The sequence below is a fragment of the Thermobia domestica genome, chromosome 7 (genome assembly GCF_964235325.1).
Source record: "Thermobia domestica chromosome 7, izTheDome1.hap1.1, whole genome shotgun sequence".
NCBI lineage: Eukaryota > Metazoa > Arthropoda > Insecta > Zygentoma > Lepismatidae > Thermobia > Thermobia domestica.
The window spans coordinates 17,014,910-17,037,299 of record NC_137460.1 but is presented as its reverse complement, the minus strand read 5'-3'; the positions used below and the strand labels follow the sequence as shown (position 1 = coordinate 17,037,299).

At 35.7% G+C, this 22,390-nt stretch overlaps 1 protein-coding gene across 1 annotated transcript in view; it reads left to right on the top strand.

The window, feature by feature from the left end:
* LOC145689873 (uncharacterized) overlaps nucleotides 1-22,390 on the top strand; it is an 83,092-nt gene that overhangs the window by 15,440 nt on the left and 45,262 nt on the right. The window lies entirely within an intron of this gene.

Sequence of the window (22,390 nt, the reverse complement as noted above, 5' to 3'; positions counted from 1 at the left end):
GCATATTGCCAATCTCCACGCAAATATTTGCGCATATTCTAAGTAAAAAGGACACATGTCTTAAAACCAAAAATATGCAAGTCAATTTTATCTTTAAATTGAGGAAATACTTTTAATCTGCATACTTTAGTTTTTCTGGGTTCCTGTTGAAACCTATTTTAATGCATTACTTCAGAATTATTATATTGTGAAAAATATATAACTTTTTAGTATTTAATGACTAAATTTGATATAATTTTTTTTATATTGTATAACGTATTCGAAAAGAATATGACAGCGTCGATTGTATGTACTTTGAGCTTAACATATTTTACGTCCAACTTCGGGTATGTTTGGAAACAGTAAGCCAAAGATACCTGGCACTAGCCTCCAAGCGAAACTTTGCAATCGGGAAAAACTGCGGATGATCTCGTATTGTCCATTTTAAATGTAATATGACATACTGAAATTTATTAAGTGTTAGAAAGTTACATTTAAGAAAATTCGTAATCATACAGGATCTCAAAGTATGTATATATGTGACCACAAACTGATTTTCTCACCTGCATTCCCAATAAAAGAGAACAAAGCAAACAGTGTTAGTTCTCCCATCCATGGTAGAATGGAAAAAACAAAGAAGAAAGAAGGAATACAATTTCAAAGGATATAAATGCCATCATCATGGAAATTCAGTTATATTTCTTGAGAAGAATTTTCGCAATTAGTTCCGTTTTAAATCAAGTTACTTACATCCGTTTTTCCGGAAGGTCGAATACCCTTGTCGTCGAACTTTTCTGATATCATTACTTTTTACTCAATGTATGAATTACAAAATCATACAATTATATATATATATATATATATATATATATATATATATATATATATATATATATAGGGTGTTAATGAATTATACTGACAAACTGTAAGAGGTTATCCCCCACATCAAGATAAGAGAAAAGTTCATATGGATGTATGGAGAAAAGTGCATAGTTTCAGAGCTCGGGTTCCAAAATCGCGAAAAAGTCAAATTTCAAGAGGTCCTTTTTTGAATTCCAGAAACCGGATGATAGTCCTTATCAGCGTAAACTTAATCCAAGCATACACTATACAAAAGTACATATTTCATCAATTTTCAATAGATATACAGGGTACTCTCTACACGATGTAATTCTCAGAGTTTAATATGCTCTCAATAGAGTTTTCAGATATACCTGATTACAATACGGGTTCAAATTAGGCAGAAGGTAAGTCACGGCAACAGTGGACATCCAATGCTTAGGAGGGAAGTCAAAAATGTTAGGTACCGGCAGCTCCATGTTTTTCAATGTGTGATGCGTGTGATGCTATGTAATTTGTCTAGGTAAATTACACGTTTTCTTCGCTTATAAGCGTGAAGAAACCATTCCAAAATGCGTTTTCCTCGGAACGAAATACCGTGCTGCTGACGATTCTTAACACTTCCTACATCGCGCCAAAGGATTCTGTGTTTACTGCGATCAAGTCGTATTGTTTCACTACTTTGGACCAATCATAAACTCAAAGCATATCTCAAAATTCGGTTGATGGAATGTCTGGGAATTTCACCCTATATGGAATACTTTGTGCACCCACTGAAAACTAATGAAATATGCATTTTTGGATTGCGTATGCGTGACTTACTCATGTTAGTTCAGTGGTAAACCCGCGAGCGTTTAAATCATGAGTTCGTGAGTTCGACACTCGTTCACTCGACAATTTTTTATATTTTATTTTCATCAATGTATGAATATTATGTAAAATAATTTCAATTAAATACATCAGTTGTATATATATATATATATATATATATATATATATATATATATATATATATATATATATATATATATACGAATATATATTCGTATAATCATTTCACGACATAAGCAATTATTACGTTTAAAATATACCATCTGATGTATTCAGTGGCGTAACAAGACGGGGGCAAGGGGGCATTGCCCCCCCCAAAGTTTTGGAAGAAGTTTTTGGGGCGCCTAATGATTGCCTTTTTTAAGTCGATTGAAGAATAAAAAGAAGTACAAAAGCAGTGTTTTGTATGCACTGCCAATTCTTCGACAAAATATAGAGTGCAGTGCTTTGTATTATTATAACTAATTGACACTTTTTCTGTTTCTTTTGTGTTGATTGTCTAGGACATATTTGATACAATAAAATTAAGAAATAAAAATTACGTATATGACAATCAAGGTGCTATATAAACATTTTCTTAATACTTTACCGCCCCTCATTATTACGGTTGACATAATAAAAAAAGGAAATAATGTTACAATGATAGAGCATTGTAAATAAATTAATTATTCGTTTCGTCGCCCCTGATTGTATAGGGGCGCCTCCGATAGAACAAACAATTATGTAATATTGCACCAAGGGCGCTGTACATATATTAATTACTCATTTTGTCGCCCCTGATTGTATAGGGGCGCCTTCGATAGAACAAACAAGGATGTAATATTGCACCAAGGGCGCAGTAGATATATTAATCGTTCATTTTGTCACCCCTGATTGTATAGGGGCACCTCCGATAGAACAAAGATGTAATATCACACCAAGGGCGCTGTACATATATTAATTATTCATTTTGCCGCCCCTGATTGTATAGGGGCGCCTCCGATAGAACAAACAAAGATGTAATGTCGCACCAAGGGCGCTGTAGACATATTAATTATACATTTTGTCGCCCCTCATTGTATAGGGGCGCCTTCGATAAAACAAACTTGAATGTAATGTTGCACCACGGGCGATGTAGATATATTAATTATTTATCTTGTTGCCAGTGATTGTATAGGGGCGCCTTCGATAGAACAAACAAAGATGTAATATTGCACCATGGGCGATGTAATATATTAATTAATCATTTTGTCGCCCCTGATTGTATAGGGGCGCCTTCGATAGAACAAACAAGAATGTAATGTTCAACCAGGGGCGATGTACATATGTTAATTATTCCTTTTAACGCCCGTGATTGTATACGAGGGCCTTCGATAGAACAAACAAGGATCTCCTCAGCTACCGCGCAGGAAACAGACCCCGAAAAGACTAGAACACTCGCAGACTTCTGCGAAAAATTACCAATTCAACACCGCAGAAGAGAAATTACGCGCAACCTGTTATGAATGTTTGGACAATATCCTTTGCAAAATTTAGTCGATTTCATCAGCTTGAACTCTGGAAGATAACTTTTCTCACGACATTAGTAACATTTTAAAAGAATACCCTGTCAATCCGGACCGACTACAGCTGCAGATGCAACAGTTACTCACCACTATTCCCACTTCAAAAGATCTGAGTGACCTGCTTGAGAACTTCAAGAAACTTTGTAAAGAAACAAGAGAGTTGCTTCCTGAAGTGTTGAAAGTCCTTCGTCTCCTGCTTGTCATCCCGACGACATCTGCAACTACCGAGAGAAGTTTCTCAATGTTGCGGCGTCTCAAAATTTATCTGAGGTCCACAATGAATCAGGCAAGACTGAACCATTTTGCAGTTCTTAATGCATACCCAGACAGGCTTGACTCACTGGACGTGAAAGAACTGTGTAGAGAATTCACAAATAGCTCCTACAATGCAACTATCTTTGGAAAAGTGTGAATTCTGCTCTTTGAAGTGTGCAGTTTTTGTGTCAAAATGAGCTATAGGAATCACAGTAGCTCGTTATTGTTTGCATTGAACATTTAGTCAAATTGAAACTATATTATTCCGTTCGTGTGAAATATATTAAAAGTTAGATATTACGTACGCAAGGGCTCAAAAAACGGCTTTCAAGAAAGTTTTTTTCCACCGCTTTTATACCTGTCAATTTTTTTTTTTTTTTTTTTTAGTATTTCAACTTTAATGAAGAAAGTAGTTTCCACCTTTGTTCCCCATTATAAGAAGAAAAAGAAACTTAATTACTGCATTCTGAAGAAAAATAAATATGAGAAGTTCAACAATGAAGAATAATCGATCACTCATAAGAAAAAGAAGGCCAAATATATTAACCTTTTGGAGACTTTTGGTACAGATCTGAACTATGTTCTCGACCTTCGGAATTCGCTTTATAAAACTCTAGTAAAGCTTTTCATACCGTTTTTTTTCATTCGTTCAAGCGGGGAAGCATCAAAGAATGTGTTTCATGCGCATTTTGCAGTCACGATTGCGATGCCTTGGGGCAGTGACATCACAAACATGGACGAAGGAAGAAAGAAAAGGATAAATTTTAAAGCTCTTTTTTCTAAAAAAAAAAAAATCCTAACACATCGCTACTAATCCTAGGATCATGGTCTATACCTAGTTGTGTTCCTGATAAAGAAATGTTTCACACTGTACCACTCAAAATTCCCTATTGTGTATCAGAAGCGGCAATATCCTGCCCAAAGTGAAAAAAGGGAATTTTTCAGATCTTTTTCTTTCTTTGGAATTCCCCCCCTTCAGGGACATGTGAGTGGTAACGTTTAAAACCTACCACCATTCCAAACGAAACAAGGTACAAACCATGATCGAGGGTAAATAGTGATTTTTCAAAAAAAAAATCTGAATTTTTCCCCTATTACACATTTTAAGTCAACGTGTGTAGTAAAGTAGCTACAGGTCATCCTTATTTGTCGCAGGGTCATGGTCTGCACCTTATTTTGTTCGTAAATGATGCAACGTTTCCAACGGTACCACTACCATTGCGATGTCGTGTACCTGAGGAGACAAGATTCCGAGAAAGTTAATTTTTGAAAATTTCAATTTCCCGCTTTTGTTTATACATTTTGGGCGGGGATTTCTCCCCTCATGCACATGATAGGACGCTATCCCGATTTCGTCACTTTAATTTGGAAAGAAAATAGTGACGCCTCTATGGGTCGAATTGTGCTTCTAACCTCTTAACTCTTCTTAACTTAGAATGTACTTGTTTTTAAATTCAACTAAATTTCAAACTTTCTTAGCATCACAACGAATACTTATTAAGTTTGCATGAGAAGACTATACATGAACAAGTTCGTAACCAAATTTATTATTTTCGACCTTATTTTCAATTACTTCCTGAATCATATTCAACAATATTTTAAATTTTTGATGTTCCAATGTGTAACCAATCTAATATGAATTCGCTAAACTTTTAGATATACTTGATGACAAAATTGGATAGAAAAAGAAACATTAACGGAGAAAGATTTTTTTTCAAGGCATACCAATGTATAATTTTGTTTATGTTTTTACACCGACAAATTAAACAACATTATTTGTAGATAACTTTAAACATGCATGTACACACATTTATAACATACGTTCTCTAAAAGTCCTACCAAAATCTCTAAATATGCCTAACCAATCTCTAAAATTCCTAATAAGAACTTCAAATAGATTCCAAAATTCACATTTCTTAACACTATAATAATAAAACAACACAAAATATTGTAGGTCTAGCTTTATTAAAATGTGCTCCTTTTATCCTGAAATAAACACAGACACACAAACAAATTCTTGAAATTACGTAACTGTAGTGATGTCCACGTAAAAAAATGGTAGTTATCAAAAATGGGTTGGGATTATAAAATTTCATAATCAAAGAAAATTCGCGAACTAATTTCTTTTTATTTTACCTTTCCTTTTAATTTTATTCATCTTTTCTTGGATCCTTTCCTTTTCCTGGATATCCTCAAGCTTGAATAATCCTGAAATAAAGCTTCATTAAGCACATTTATTGTTTCACGTACCTGTCATAGTAATGAGAGATGTGGTTGGACGGATGGATGGTCTTCTTTGGTAAGCTGTAAGAGAAATCCCTAAACGTACGTATTGATGGGGTTCCCTTTTTTTTTCAATGGAGTAATTATAACCCACTGGAAATGTTGGTCATGATTGCCTTAATACATTCGTCAGACCATTCAGCGGAATTTTTACAATGGTGTGTGATGTACAAATCGCCCAACTTATGCAGGAAATATTCCAAACGATCACCATGTTGCAATTTAACGCAGGCCTGCTTTAGCAATGTTTTAGAATTATCTTCATCGACCTCGTCGGGTTGGTTAACAATGTCTACTTCTGGGTATAGCAATGGTAATGGCTTTTCGTGTGTCAGTGGATGGTAAGGAACATCTTTAAGTTTAGTTATTTGTTCTTCAGGCAAATGTTTTCTGGCCATAAGAATCCAAGTGTTATAGGTCTTTGGGGTGGGGTTCCAAATTCTTACACTGTCCATAGACTGGAAACCAATGGTCTGACCATTGTATGGCTCCCATAATTCAACAGCACGATTATTACTGGTAACAGAAGTACAAATATACGGCCCACGAAATATTTCAAAGAATTTTGCCATTTCCTTCTTAACGAGACTACTCACATTCCGTTGCCTAACAAACACTAGGTCTCCCTTAACAACAAGTCTTTTTTCCTGTTGGGTTTGATTCCACTTTTCATTACGTGCGGCAATTTTTCGTTTTCTACGTAAATCGGCCATAACAAGCTTATTACTCCAATTAATCGAATCTTCAGCTGTGATTGCCTCCTGTACGTTTATCCCAAAATGGGTGAATATGGGTCTTGACGAATTGATATTTAAATGTAAACTAGCAGGTGAGACACCAAGACTTTGGGAGATGGAGTAATTCTACAACAATACTGCTTGGGTTAGGTATTCAGCCCATTCTTTATGAGATGACAAACACAAAGTTCTAAGAGTTTGCACTAAGTTCTTATTAACGTTTTCCACTAACGATGGCATGGAATGGTACGGGGTGGTATGGCGAACAACTACGTTGTACTTTTTCATGGCCTTTAAAAACAGTTTGGAATGAAATACAGCTGCATTGTCAGTAATGATTACTCGGACTAATCCTAACATAGGGAAGTAGAATTCTTCCAGACACCTTACTACAGCCTTTGCTGTTGAAGTACGTAACGCAAACGCAGTACAGTAACGAGTGTAAAGATCCATTATTACTAAAGCAAATCTTTTCTGAGTTTGACCTGTAGGGTAACTTCCTAGAAAATCTATACTAATTGCATTTCGCGTTGCATTTACAGGTATTGTATTCATCAATTTTGCAGGTGGATGTTGGTCAGGTTTTATACGTTGACAAGTAATGCAATCGCGAATGAAGTTTTTAACGGCTGTTCGCAACCCTTTCCAATGGAATGCTTTGGAAATTATTGAAAAAATCCTTTCAACGCCTGGGTGATGAATATCGGTATGGTACGCAACTAAGATATTTTGTGTGAGTGCTGGAGGGACGCACATTTTCCACTGATCTTGTTGGTGAAAATCTCGGACTAACAAAATATGATTGTCCAGCTTATAAAACTTTTTCCACGACCTACCGTTCTTAAATTCGGTCTCATCTATTTTACCCTCTAAAACATCAATGACGTTAGCGTAATCGGAACATTCACGTTGGAGTGCGGCTAACCTTTCAAATGTTATGTTCATAACTTCTTCCTGCAACACTTGGAAGATATGAACTTTCAGTAGGTGGTGTTCATGGGTGGGGAAGAGCCTGCTTAATGTGTCACTTATGGTGTTTTCAGAACGTGGTATGTATTGTACCTCGTAATTTAATTCCTGTAATTCAACGACCCATCTAAGTAAACGATTATTCCAAGGTTTAACTCGATCTAAATACGATAAAGCACGATGGTCTGTGACAATAATTACATGGTTACCCAGCAACATCGACTTCCGTTTTCTAATTGCAAAAATAACCCCAAGACACTCAGATTCTGTGGTGGAATATCTCTGTTCTGTAGGCGTTAACCTTCTACTAATACACTGTATTATACGTTTTTCGTCACTATGTTTCTGCCAGAGGACACTTCCTATTCCAAATTGCGCGGCATCAAATTGCACGTAAAAGTCTTTTGTGAAGTCTGGATGAGCTAACATAATATTATTGCAAATCTCCTGTTTAATTTGATTGAATGCCATTTCACATTGTTCACTCCATTGCCATTTCTTCTTTTCTTTCAACAAATCGTATAACGGGGCGGCTTTCATAGCAAAATTGGGAACAAACGACCTAGACCAAGAGAACAATCCTAACACTGAACGTAAAGTTTTGGTATTAGTTGGTTTTGGTAAATCTCGGACGGCTGCTATGCTACGTTCGTCTTTCCGTATTCCTTCCTTGGTAACTACATATCCTAAAAATGGATTTTCCTTAGCGCCAAACAAACATTTGTCAATGTTCAAAGTGATTCCGTGTTCTTTAAATTTCTGAAATACTTCTGCTAATAATTGTAAATGTCCTTCAAAACTATTGGTCATTACTAAATTGTCATCGACGTATCGAATGATTTTACTATGCAATTCGGGCCCTAAAACATGTGTCATCATCGCGTTCAAAGCAGATGATCCGTTTCGATATCCGAACGCCACTCGTTGATATTGATAACATAAACCTTCGAAATTAAAAGCAAAATATGGTTGAGAATCTGGATGTAGTTCGGTTTGCAGATAACTCTGTTGTAAATCAATGACCGTGGTAAATTTCTTTCCTTGCAATTTCGCGAGTAAATCTTCAATGCGCTCTGGCCTGACTTGTGGTAATACGGAGTGCCTATTCACCATACATAAATCGATACATAAACGAAACTGATTATTCTTTTTGGGTACTACCAAAATTGGGTTACTGTGTATACTCTGACTTGGTTTTATAATTTGCAACTGTAATAATTTTTGAAGCTCGTTTCTAACGAATGGAATGGCCTTGTAGGGTATGGGGTATTGTTTTCTTACTAACGCTTCTGTGGTATTAATTTCTGCCTTATATACGAATCCTTTACACTTCCCGGGGTAGTTAGTGAATATTTCTCTATATTTGAATAACAAATCTAACAGATGATTTCGCTGGGGCTTAGTTAACCCATCTGCTTTCTGAACTGCATTAATAATTTGTTCGTCCGTGGCAACCTGTTTTTGAAAAGTTTCTCTTTCGCTAGTTTCAACGCGATTAATATAATGATGCTCTCTAACGTCGCTGCTATCATTTGGTTCCTCATCGCTATCCTCCAACGCGGATTGCACCGGAACGGGAAGCAAAGATATAACAACCCAGCGAAAACGTTCCTTGACTAAAATCAACAATACTCTGTAATTGCGAAAGAGCATTGACACCAAAAATAAAACGTTCGTTTAAATCTTGGACAACACACAACTCGAGTGAAAACGTCAATGCGTCGATCTGAACCGGCACTGTAGTTTTACCCTTGCATTTTCTTTTGAAACGGCCACTGTAATCAACCAAAAGAACGTCGTCAGCTGATTGCAACCTGGGCGCAGAAATGTCCTTACTTATTTCTTTCCAAAATTCGTATGAGATTAACGAGGCGTCAGCGCCTGTATCGAGGAGGGTTTTAACTGAAATGTCATTGACTTTAGTTTCTATGTACGCGGAATAATTCCGATCGTAAGCGGTGACAAGTTTTCTCTCATCATTATCTTCCTCCACATCGCTTCTTCCATCACTGTCTAAAACATCATCGTTAGCGAACGTATAGTTCCTAACTCGTATGATATTCGGGGAATTTATGAACGAACTACCTTCGATGGACGCGACCCCTTCGTGCCTATCGGATCTTAGTTTCCCTGCTGGCTATGACCGGACGTGTGCCCACCGTCTCGCTCGGGCGTGCGCTCTCGCCAATTTTGCCGTTCGTTACTCGACTGAAAATTGAAACCACGTCTACTGTTACTGTTATTACTATTATTTCCCCTTCTCCAATTGAAACGATTCCCAAAATTACGGTTGTTGTTATTACTGTGTTGTTGCCTAGTGTTGCGGTTCGATCGTTCATTACTCGTACGTGCATCATTTGTAAATTGTTGTTCACGCCTATTTTCTCGATTGTTTCTTCTAAAATTCACTTGTTCCGAGTCTACTTTTCTGAGCATTATTATTACCATTGTTGGGCCTCTCTCTAGTTGATCTACTGTACTGTACCCGGACCGCCTGATATGGTTTGTTTCGGTTCTCATAATTGTTACCTTCGCGCCTATAACCTTTTTCATTCGGCAGTCGTGAAGACTCAAGACGTTTGACACTAGCAATAAATTGCGCGAAATCTGTCCATGGATAAAACGCGAACATTTCTCGGTATTTGTATGGCAATGTAGACACGATGCTGGCTAATATTTTCGCCGGTGTGCTTTCTGGATTTAGATCACTTAATGCGCGATATTGAGTGGTCGCCAATTCTAACACTGAGCCGTGTACTCTTGGGTCGAACGAAGTATTTCGCAACGCGGTCAGCCTACTCACTACAATAGCTTCAGATTCAAATGCGTTAACTAAAGCATGACTCAAATGCTGACGAGTTCGGAACCACTCCAAACACGGATTCTGTAGTAAACTTGGTAATACTGGCAACACTGCGTCTTCATGCACGTTCAACAAGTCTAACTTGTGTTGTAGATCGCGTAAGTATGAGCGAGCAGTTTCTTTATCTGGCATTCCACTATATGTCGGTAAATCTCGTATTTGTTTGATCGTATTACGGCGTCGAGGTTTACTTACTTTCGTAAAAGATGTATTATTCTTCTCCTTACTATTCGAATGATCGGATTCGTAACCTTCACTACCACCTTCGCACTAACTCTTTTCATCGGTCTCGCGCGCGGAAGGATCAGATCCGCGATTGAACTGATTATTTCGCAAATTATTTAACTACTGCTCTAACTTCAAAACACGATTATTCACTTCCTGATTTACTTCCGCTTTTACAACCGATCGTGTGGGGATACTTTGTACTTGTTGGATGACTTGCTGAATAGACTGGATGGTATTAGACTCTAATCTATTTACTCTCGTCGCGACCTGCGTAATTTCATCTTTATTTTCGGCAACTACTTTCTTAATTTCTACCATATCATCCCGTATTTCATTTACCTCACCACGCTGTTCTCGTAAACCAATCATCGTTTCTCGCATAAATGCACTGTGGGTGTCGATCGTTGCCCGAAATTCGGAAATTTGCTCTTCTACCTGGGAATGATATCTATTGGTGTTAAATTCTAATAACGCCTGCCTATCCTTTACTTCCTTAAATTTCTCTTGATTGTTTGCACGGTCTTGTACAATCTCGGCCCTACAATTCTCAATCTGCGCCTGCACGGACTCATAATTCGACCTGCACTCATTTTTATATTCCTCTATTTTCTCTTCCTTGGCCTGAATATGCGTAGTAATCTTAGCAACAGCGTTATTGGTTTGTAGAATGTCTTTACTAACCTGTTCCAATTTACTTTCTAAATTTTCCCTCAGACTAGCAACGCTTTCGATCTTTTCTGATTTCAAACTGGCAATATTTTCCTTTAATCTAGCGACAGTTTCTACCTGTTCTTTTTTCAAACCCTCAATTGTATCATTAAACAGTTCCGACTGTTTCTCAAATAATGCAGTAACCCACACAGCAATGAAATATTTTCAAAACGTTTCTAAAACGTACCATCATTTTCCTTCAGAAAATGTATCCTACTTCCCTTAAGGAAATATATTCCATATGTTGTTGAAAACATTTTCAAAATGATACTGAAAATATTTTCGCAATATACTCAAAAACGTTGTAGAAATATTTTATACGCCGTTAGAAAAGTTTTCCAGAAAATGTTTTCTGAATCATTTCCACACATTACTGAAAATGTATTTGAAACGTTTTATACAATGTTAACGGAATGGTTTTTAAAATGTTTCGCATGGAATATTTTAAAATCATTTGCCAATAACACTTAAAATCATTTGTCTAATATAAATAATTTTTTTCTAAATATTTTTACAATGTATTGGGTACTTAGTTGAAATGTTTTCTGAAGATTTCTAATCCATTTTTAACAAAAATTAATGTTCTGTAAAATAACAATTTTAAAATATTTTCCACCCATACCAAAAAATATTTTCTATACATGACAAAAATATTTAGTGAATATTTTCCGTACATCACAGAAAATATTTAATGAACATTTTCTGTGCATGACAGAAAATATTTAGAGAATATTTTCTGTACATGACAAAATATTTAGAGAATATTTTCTGTACAAGACAGAAAATATTCAGATAATATAAGGTAGACATATCAAAAACATTTTCAAATTATTTTCCTTGGTGTTTTGTAACAGTAGAAAATGTTTAGAAAATATTAAACTAGTTTCAGATATGAATTTGTGCTAGGAAAGAAAATATTTACGATTCATTTTTCAAATAGCAATTGATATGTTTTTGATTTGTTATTGCATGTAGTTTCAGAATGTACTTAAAATACTTTCTAACGAATTCTGGTTTTCACATAGAATATTTTAAATTCTTTCTGAATATTTTTTCGTTATTACCACGATAACACCTACAGTTTGAAATACATTTCTTTCTTCAATACTGAAGGAAATGCATACTGAACAGTTTTCCAACTCTTGTAAGTTAAAATATCTGGATTTCATTTTTACAAATTGATGGGATGGTAGAAGTCTGTGTACGTTGGAACCGGTTTAGAACACACGGAAATTTCTATCATCACATAAATTTGTGGAAATAAATTCTAGTATTCTAACTTATAGGTTGAAGAAAGAAATGTATTTCAAACTATAGGTGTTATGGTGGTAATGACGGAAAAATATTCAGAAAGAATTTAAAATATTTCTCTGCGAAAACCAGAATATGTTAAAAAATATTTTAAGTACGTTCTGAAACTACATACAATAACAAATCAAAAACATATCAATTGCTATTTGAAAAATAAATCGTAAATATTTTCTTTGTTAGCACAAATTCGTCTGAAACTTGTTTAATATTTCCTTAACATTTGCTACTGCTACAAAACACCAAGAAAGTAATTTGAAAATGTTTTTGATTTGTCTACCTTATATTCTATATGTCTACCTTATATAACATGTATTTGTTCAAAATACAATGAAAACTTAATGGGACACAATTTTACCCCTAATCAAATATTCACCCATATACAACACTACCGGTTTTCTTTCTCACGCGAGGCATGAGCACTGTAAATGTAAATTTGTAGAGATAACATTTTCGTTGGCTTCGCTCTTACAATCTACGAAATTGTTCCCCTTAAATATTATCAGAATGTAAATATAATAAAAACCTAATTTACCTAAACCACACTCTTAATTGCTTGTCCTCGTTAGTATATCGACTACAAACTCAAAGTGTTCGCCACTGATATCAGTAACAAATGCTCGTCAAGTATTTGCAACATTTGTTTTCATTACTGATTTAGGAATTGTGAGTGTATTACAATTACATACCCATTCTGTATGTAAAAGGGCAACTCCATGGAGCTTAGACCCGCAGGTTACTATCGAAATAAAAAAAGTTTCATAATCTGCGCGTGAAATGAGCATTGTACATAATGCTGTGCAATACGTACATGGTACATAATTCTTTCCGATTGCCACGAGCATGGGGGAAACATTCGTCAGTATAATCAAATGTGTGCCTGCATTTTTAAAAATATTTTGTGGAAAAATTTTTAATGTGTGTGTACGTTTTCCCTTACTTTCATATAGTGGGCGGAACTGGTTATATTGCGTGCTCTAATATTGTTTATTTTCAGCGGTAGCATTATTGACAAGGTGGCTAATAGTGTTTCTGCACAATAATTGTAAATGAATGTTTTAAAATATATTTGCCTTAGGATGTCCCACGTTGTTGAATTTGACAGTAGCTCTGGAGGTAGGCTTGTACTTGTGAGAGATGAATGTATCAATCCCAGAAAGAAAGAAACTTTCTGTCCCCCATGTAAATTGTCTACACAATATAATAAATTTTTGGCGAATGGGGAAAAAGCTGCACCAGATGAACAGTGGACATTGTATACAATCAAGAGAATATTCTACACTGCAGGTGAGTTATCCGATAAGAAATCAACCTAGTTCGTAACCCGCACTACCACTTCCGATTTGTATGGAATATAGCGAGTACGGTCCTATAATATGTAAAATTATTGATTTTGGAATTTGGCAGTTATTTTTATGTCTTAGTATGTTTCTTGCGAAGTTTTGCCCAAGAAGTCGAATTGAGTTTTATCGTGGATAACATTTTCGGCCTTCATGATCCCAAAATCTGGAGTAGTATTCTCCACGAAGTACTTAAACTTTAAAAACAGTCTTTTATCAAAATTCACTTGGAACATTTCTAGCACGTCGAAATTTCGTTTGCTTTCTGTAGTATTTTCTTTCATTTGCTATGGAGTAAATTTTCAGTTAGGACTTTCACATGTTTCTCTGTTTTGCGTAGTCACCACTATGATTGACTGAAATTATAAACTGAATATTGTGGTTCTGCTTACCACCTCCTTTATCCGCACAAGAATCAAGGTTTAAATTTGAGTCATTTCATGCCAAATCAAACCATTTTAACTAAATAATTGCCTTACCATCCCAAATTTCAATGATTTTTTGGTACATTAGTACTACCTTTGGAGGGTGTGAAAAATCCAAAATTTTAGATTTATCGAGCCGCGCTGGTTTGGAAATATGAATTATTGAGAATTCAGAAAGTACCAAATTTTGATACACCTTCGTACACAAAAATGTCTCTATAACTGTAACACTTTGTGCTAGATAGCTAAACTTTGATTCATTTTAAAGTTACTGAAATAGGCTTTCATATGATTTATAGTTCAATAGACTTTTTTAAAATGTGTTTTTGAAAAATTGTCAATTATCAAATTTTTATTTCCTAAAAAACACTAATTGGGAAAATATAAAAGAAAAATCTCAAAAATACACCATCCTCTTATATCTTCTTAAGTTTTATTATGGGATCGTCATTATTCAGGTGATACGAGGAATACTAGTTTAGCATGTACTTAAAAATTGCATAAATTTTATGTTGCTGTTCAGAAAGTTCCCCCACATGCTCTTCGAAGTTGATTTTATTTCCGATCTCAGTGAATTCAATCACTAAACATATATAAAGAAGAATTATCTAACCTTATCTAATCCGTTTTCTACCATTTGAATGACCTGTGTTGTTTCTATGTAATAGTCAAGATTTAATATTTTGATGAAAATGTATCATCTAAATTTAAATAGAAAATATTGAATCGAGCAGAATGGAATATTTGTATACTCTCTGTCTGTCTGTCTGTCTCTCTCTCTCTCTCTCTACCCTGATAACATTTGGACGTGGATTATTCATCTTCAAAGTGTAAAATGGTGTCAGTGTGGTCCTACATTTTATTATCAACACATCCAAGTGGGGCTAGCGTCAAAGATAATAGGAAGGACCCGCTCGTGATAAAGTGTTTGGAAGCGACGATATCTTCTAACTTATGTCACATAAAATGTTTACAAGATTCTGCTTTATTCTCTTTTATTCTCCCAGACAAGCTGTTATAACAAGTTTCGTTCTTGTTAATTGTAAATTGATTCATTATGTAACCTTTGAAGTTTCCATATTATTTCGAAAATGCAGACCTAGCTACCACTGGATACACCAAAGAGGAAGACACGTAGGAAACCGATAGGAGACGGATCATACGGAAACCGAAAGAAGACGAGCCACTCGAAGGTGACACATAAAAGACACACCACGGAGGAACCAGGCGTCAGTCTTTCCTTATAATTATATAATTCTTGTATTGTATTAATACTAATTGATTTCCGCATTTTCCCTCCGTAAATTTATCCCTCACAAATGGAGAATGCGTAACTCGTTGTATCTATTTACAAATTACCGTCATCCATAATCGCAACATTCAGTTCACTTCACTGCATGTGGAGAATAAAATCCCTTTTTATATGTTCCCGGCACTAACACATTTGAACAAGGTTTGTAATAAATGTTTTCAGGTAAGGAGATAAATTAGCACAGACTTAAAAGGTAGAAAAAATAAAAGGTAAGATTAATGACAAAGTAAGAAACGGATTATAGTAAAACGGTAATAAGTGTCACAATCGGGAAGAGAAAGTCAAAGGTCAAAATCGGGAAAAAAGTACAGACAATGAAAGAGGGCTGAAAGCCAAGTTGTACAGGGCAAATATTAGGGGAAAGTGTAAAATGAAAAAAGAAAGAGTATAAAAAAAGAAGGGAATGTATGTACGTGTAAATGTAACAGAAAGTGTGAGTGTAGTGTAGGTGTAACTCACAAAATACTTTGGAGTTATATTAGTTAACCATACAGAAATCAACTTTTTAGCTGAACCCAAAGTTGACTCTGAATACCAAAAGTACATACTCCTTAGTATAGATCTAGTATGACACCAACTAGTATGTGACTAAAGTTCGATTAAGGAATTGTCTGAATATCACCCGTTGTGTCGCACAACCTAAACCTTGGCTAAAAGATTACACTTAGATCTAGATTAATTAGTCACATGTGATTAACTTACTCAACTATTACGTCCTATTAAGAGACCCTGAATAAACTTTTGATGACAATCCTTTAGTCAAGTCCGTAGTAATGTTTTAATCAATTGTCAAAACGACTTTGAATAAGACCCTTACTAGTTAAATCTATGCTAAGACTTTTCAACAATTGTCTCTGCATACCGCCCAAAATGTCATTTTAACTACTTTGCCCATAACCGAAATATTATTTTTCCTCCTACACAAACCATTACTGTAGGTGCCCCCTGTCTGGGGATGCGGCACAGGATGGACACGGCATACGACCGACAATTCAGCTCAGAAACCTGTTTCGTTCCTGTGCCGTTTCGGTCCTATGCCGTGTCGATCCTATGCCGTGTCGGTCCTGTGCCGTTTTGCTCTCACGCCGCTGCTCTGAAATAATTTAACTTTTAATCATGTGCCTAAAAAAATAATATTTTTATTATCTGTTTAATCTTTGCTCTTACAAATTATAAACTCCTGTCGATTCTATGCTTGTGCAAGTTATATGCTTAGAATACGTACGATCGAAACGGCATAGAGCCGACACGGCATAGGACCGAAACGGCACAGGATTGACACGGCATAGGACCGAAACGGCACAGGATCGACACGGCATAGGAACGAAACGGCACAGGATCGAAACGGCGCAGGACCGAAACGGCATAGGACCGAAACGACGCACGATCATCGCCACTGCGTAGGATCTATAAAACCAAAGATTTATTTCTCATAAAAGCAATCAGAGCCCTGTCAATTGATTTTAAAATATAAGAATTATAAGATATTTACTATATGAATATTAATAATTGTGAGTGACAAAAGAATGATAGTGCTAAATGGACAAAATATAATTTCTTGTGTGCTTGGTCAAAAGCATTTCTATATGGATGGAATACTTATATTTATTATTATTATTATTATTATTATTATTATTATGATTATTATTATTATTATTATTATTATTATTATTACGTTTTAACTCGTTTTGAAATCATGGCCTGATTACACTAGAAAGCGAAAGCCATGAGAAATGTAAGCTAAGTAGTAATATGGAATACTTTTAATGTTGCTCACTAGAGGAAACACTGCTCGCATGTCTTCTCGTCTCGATATCGAGACCACAAGAGATTTTTTTAATAAGAAGCTCAGTTGGGAAGTAATAACTGAGCCAATGGCTCGAGCCGTCTCGCTTGGAGTGAACCATCGGCTCGAGCTGGCTTGGTTGGGATGAGCCATCTGCTCGGTTCGGCTCATGTGGGCCGAAGGCACTAGCTGACTCGATTCGGTGAGCTGTTGGCTCGGCTCACTTCTCGGTTCGGGTCGATAGTGAGTGCGCTGTGAGCCGAGCTGCTCAAGTTGTCGACAATTGTAAACTCGGGGAGAACAGTTTTGAAGATATTTGGCCAGTGCCCTATAACTTTTAACAATGTTTGGCTTGAGCTCAAATACTCAACCTAAACCCTCAACCCAAATTCACAAGCTCGTGAACAATATCCTTGACTCCTAGAATTCACGACTACCGAGGTTAGCAATCAACTAGTTTTTTAGTATTCAAATACAGACCGCGTATCTTTCATGTTTAATCACAGTGTTGTTATAATTATAATTATAATTAATATTTATTATTATTATTATTATTATTATTATTATTATTATTATTAATAATAATAATAATAATAATAATAAAAGTTGAACTAGTAGTAGTTCTAGTATTATTGATAACCTATATTGTCTATGCAAGATACTTGAAGAGAATACTCGAAACTACACACCAGATTTGGCTCGACTCGACCCTAACGCTGGTATAAAGGAGAAACCAAGCTCTCTTGAAGCAAAGGAAAAGAATTCTAGGTGTAAATAGAGGAACCGGGCTCTATGCCCCGCCTGCACACTTGATTATAAAGAATTCTCCAGGGATTCCAAATATTGTGTGAATACATATGGGGCAAAAGTAAGCTGCATTAAACGGTTTCCTCCTCGTAATATGTAATTCCGTGGAATATGGTACATCTGTGCACAGAAGCAACAAAAGTGGAGAAACAAGGGATGTTGTACACGTTGCATAAGGATACCAAGAAGTGCGCTGGAACAGTATACTTGATTTATCCGTTAGGTGAATCCTCTCCCAGGAATACATTTGATGGCGTTTTCCCCTTCCTTCGAGTTGGCAAACCTCAACTTTTCCATGAGCTATGAAAAACTTCATTGCTATTGTGAATATACCAAAATACTATCCTAGTGTAGGCCACTTACATTTTGATTTTGTCATTGCTCGAGAAATTTTCTAAAAGAAAGCTCGTTGAAAGTACATTTAAAAAAAAGGATAGTCTTTTTTCGACATTCTAATGTACAGATGGTGATCAGAAAAATGGAAACACCTATAGTTGGCTGGGATGTATGGGTTGGCAGTGGTGTCGTGCGCCCGCAGCGCCGGACCGCTGGTGGTGGTGTGTTAGGTCGGTCTCCATACTACGTCAGGCGCAGTGGAACAGCAGTGTCCAGTGGCTGCAGCAGACGGAGGTAGTGTGAAATGGGAGACCTCTCAGATTTTCAAAGAGGGCAAATTATTGGTGCGCGGTTATGTGGAGTGAGTATGACGGCAGTGGCTACTGTGTTAGATGTGTCGCGTGGGACAATGTCGAAGGTGATGACGGCTTACACAACACACGGGAAAACCACATCGGGTAGGGATGATATCGAGACGAGACGAGACTTTGTAGTCTCGGTAGATAAGTAGCGGTCTCGGTCTCGATCTCGTCTGGAGTCAAAAATCGCCGTCTCTGTCTCGTCTCGGTCTTGAAGGCCAAGTCTCGGTCTCGTCTTGAAAGTCTCGAAATAAATAGTGTGAAATTAAAATTGTGAAAGCATTATTATCGTACAGTCTGTCGTTTTCGCTTCTTATTTTTTGCCTTCATTCTTGATTTAGAATTATGGTATGATGTACCTCTTCGTAGCTAATTTGCTATCGCTAATGCTTTCCATGCGTGTGTTCCAGGTTCAATCATCAGTGTGGGTATAATATACCTGGGATAAAACCCTAATAGTAACCCATATTTCACTTTCAGTAATAGACTTTGTCTCATATAGCCTCAGTACTGCCTATACAATTAAACTCTATTAAATTAACTCCAGTACTATACATTAGTTTATTTCCTTCCTTTGAAGCAGAGTTGTTCAATACCTCCTAACGGATAACGCAACACATAGCAACACGAATGTATTTAATCGTACCGAAATTGAAATTTTACAATTTCTCAGTTACTATTCAATACATTCTGCTTTGACTGTCATTTTAAAAACAGAATATAACGGTCATTATCTTAACAAATAGAGTAAATTATTACTACAATACATTTTGTTTCAAATTGATCAAATGCTTTATTACCGTTTCACATCTCAGTGTTTAATTGACACTTTAAAACAGGCACTTCCTTAATCTTGTGGTGGAATCTACGACACTCATCTTTGCTGTCTGTGGTCTCTGGTTGGATCACCAAACAAGTTAGATTCAAAGTCCGATGCTTCGTATAGTATGCGTCTCACTTTAAGTACATTCTGTTTCTTATACAAGTTCATAATGTCGTAATGTATTACATAAGCATATATTCAGTGTCGTAACATAAATTAAGCTTATTCCTGAGCTCTCAGTGCTGCATGTTATCTTTATTAGAGAAAACTAATCATGCGTTCATTACGCTGAAATTTTATATTGATTGAAAATTACTTGCGAAACATGGACACACATATTATATAAGTATATAGGTAATTCGAGCTATCTGTATCTATTTTCTCTGTCCCGGCAAAAGAAGTGATTCTTAACTTTCTAGTTTTATTTTCCATTAATTTTCGTAGTTTTGCTGCAATATGAAGGATCAACAATATTTTTTTTTTTCGCTGTACGAATTTCGTTAAATTTTGGATCCGTTTTTACCCTACCTTACCTAGTAAAAGTTATATATATGAATTTTAAATTTTAGGGTAAGTCACTTTTTGGTCGAAATTGAGTTAACTATACTTTTTTTTTAATATACTATGTTCTTTCCAGTGGTGTAATAATGTAAGCCTAAAAGCAACCTATTACTTTGTAACTGCTTAGTATAGTTTGAAAACAGTACTATGGGTCTTAGTTAAGGAACCGGATTTTCGCTTCTCCTGTAAAATTGCGAAATTGTGACTTGGTTTAGTTTACCTCTGAGGTCCAGATATAATAAAGTCATAGCCATAATCATAATCAACCATTATCAATCCACTGCTGGATGAAGGTCTTTCCAAGTCTTCTCCACAACTATCTATCTTGACCAATTCTTTTTCAGGTCACTCCCCTGTTGTTCTTGATTTCGTCAAACCTTCTTGTATAAGGACGTTTCCTAGGCTGTTTCTATCTCGTAGTATCCTGTCTAGAATTGTTTTTGTCAATCGATCATAATTTCTTGCAACATGTCCAGCACATTTTCCAGCCCATGCTAAAAATAATTTTATTAGTACCAGTCATTAATTGCCAAATAATTCTTTCTATTTTATACATTTGGCCTACAAATAGTTCAAATCCGCTACTCTTGGAGCACTGAAACGCTAGTTTTTGATCTTTGTGTTGAATCTGACAACACTGACTCAATGATTTAAATCAACACAATATGAGGACCTCCATTTGGTCTAGCTACTAGCACGCTTGACTTCGTTTCGCGTGGTCCCGAGTTCGATTTCCGGTGGGGGTACAGTTGAACCACCGAAGTGGTTCGGATTCCATTATAATCATTAGCTCCACGTCTGCTTTAGACGCTCTAGCATAATCGTGGGACGTTAAACTAAAACAAACCAAACCAAAAATCAACACAGTGTGTATTACTAACTGTAAGTCCTTAAATAATTTGCATATAGCTATATGGTATGGATCGAGTTTGAGGTGGTCCGTAGTCAAACAAAAAAAAAAAAAAAAAAAAAAAAAAAAAAACAAGTGAAATGGAAGTAGGGTGTAATTAGAACTTTTAATTAAGTATGGCTTTGTGTATATCAGGCCTAAGGCTAAGGGGAACAACTAGTGTTACTAAAAAGTTATCAGTTACAATTTGCATTTACATGTATTGCTGGAACCAAAACTTTGACATTAACATTAACATTATAAAGACTGAAAAACATCGTCTTTTGAAAACATTCTTGTACCATAAAACAAATTACGTGTAATTTAAAAATATTTTGCAGTTTAGCTACGTTATTTTCACTGTATTTAGAATTTAAAATAATGGAACTGCGACCTGTAATTAAAACCACCAGAAACTATTGTTGTAATGTTATAGAAGCAAACTAAAGCACCAATCATTATAAAAATTTAACATAAATACGATATTTTAAGCAGTATAACAATCACTATCCAAGTGTTTGGTATCTCTGAAACGGTTTGAAATAACAATTGTTGTAAATGACATTATGATCACTTAAGTCTTTTGGAAGAATCTACATGATGAGACGTGATATGTCAGCACGTTTTCGAAGTAAAGTCTTCAGAAAAAGTTATTTTTTTCATTTCTCATAACTTTGTTCCTTCCTTCATTCGAAATGCATTATGCCATGATCATAGTATTTGACGCTAAGATACAAATAATGAGCATTGCACCATTCCATTTGAGTTATTAGTCATCTCCAAAATGCTGATGTTAGTGATACTGTATTGTCCTTTGTTACACGGAATAATGTATGTGGTATTGTGGTTTTATTTAATATCTAAATTAGAAATAGGTAATACTTTACATAATGCAATTTGAGAAAATAAAACTTTATTTTGCGTTAGCAACACTGCTTCTTTATCTAGTGGTATTGTAGGGTATCTGGAAGAATTTTTCCTTCAATATTTCACACAACATGGTACAAAATTTCAGCATTTTGAATATATATATATATATATATATATATATATATATATATATACGTACGTGGATCCAAGGGGCTATATTCTCCCTTAACGCTCAGGTATACACTGAATAAAATGAGCTTCATTCCTGCTTTACACTGGATAAAGAGGCAAAGTATGGTCCCTCCTCTCCGCTCCCGGCCCTCAAGCCCCTCCC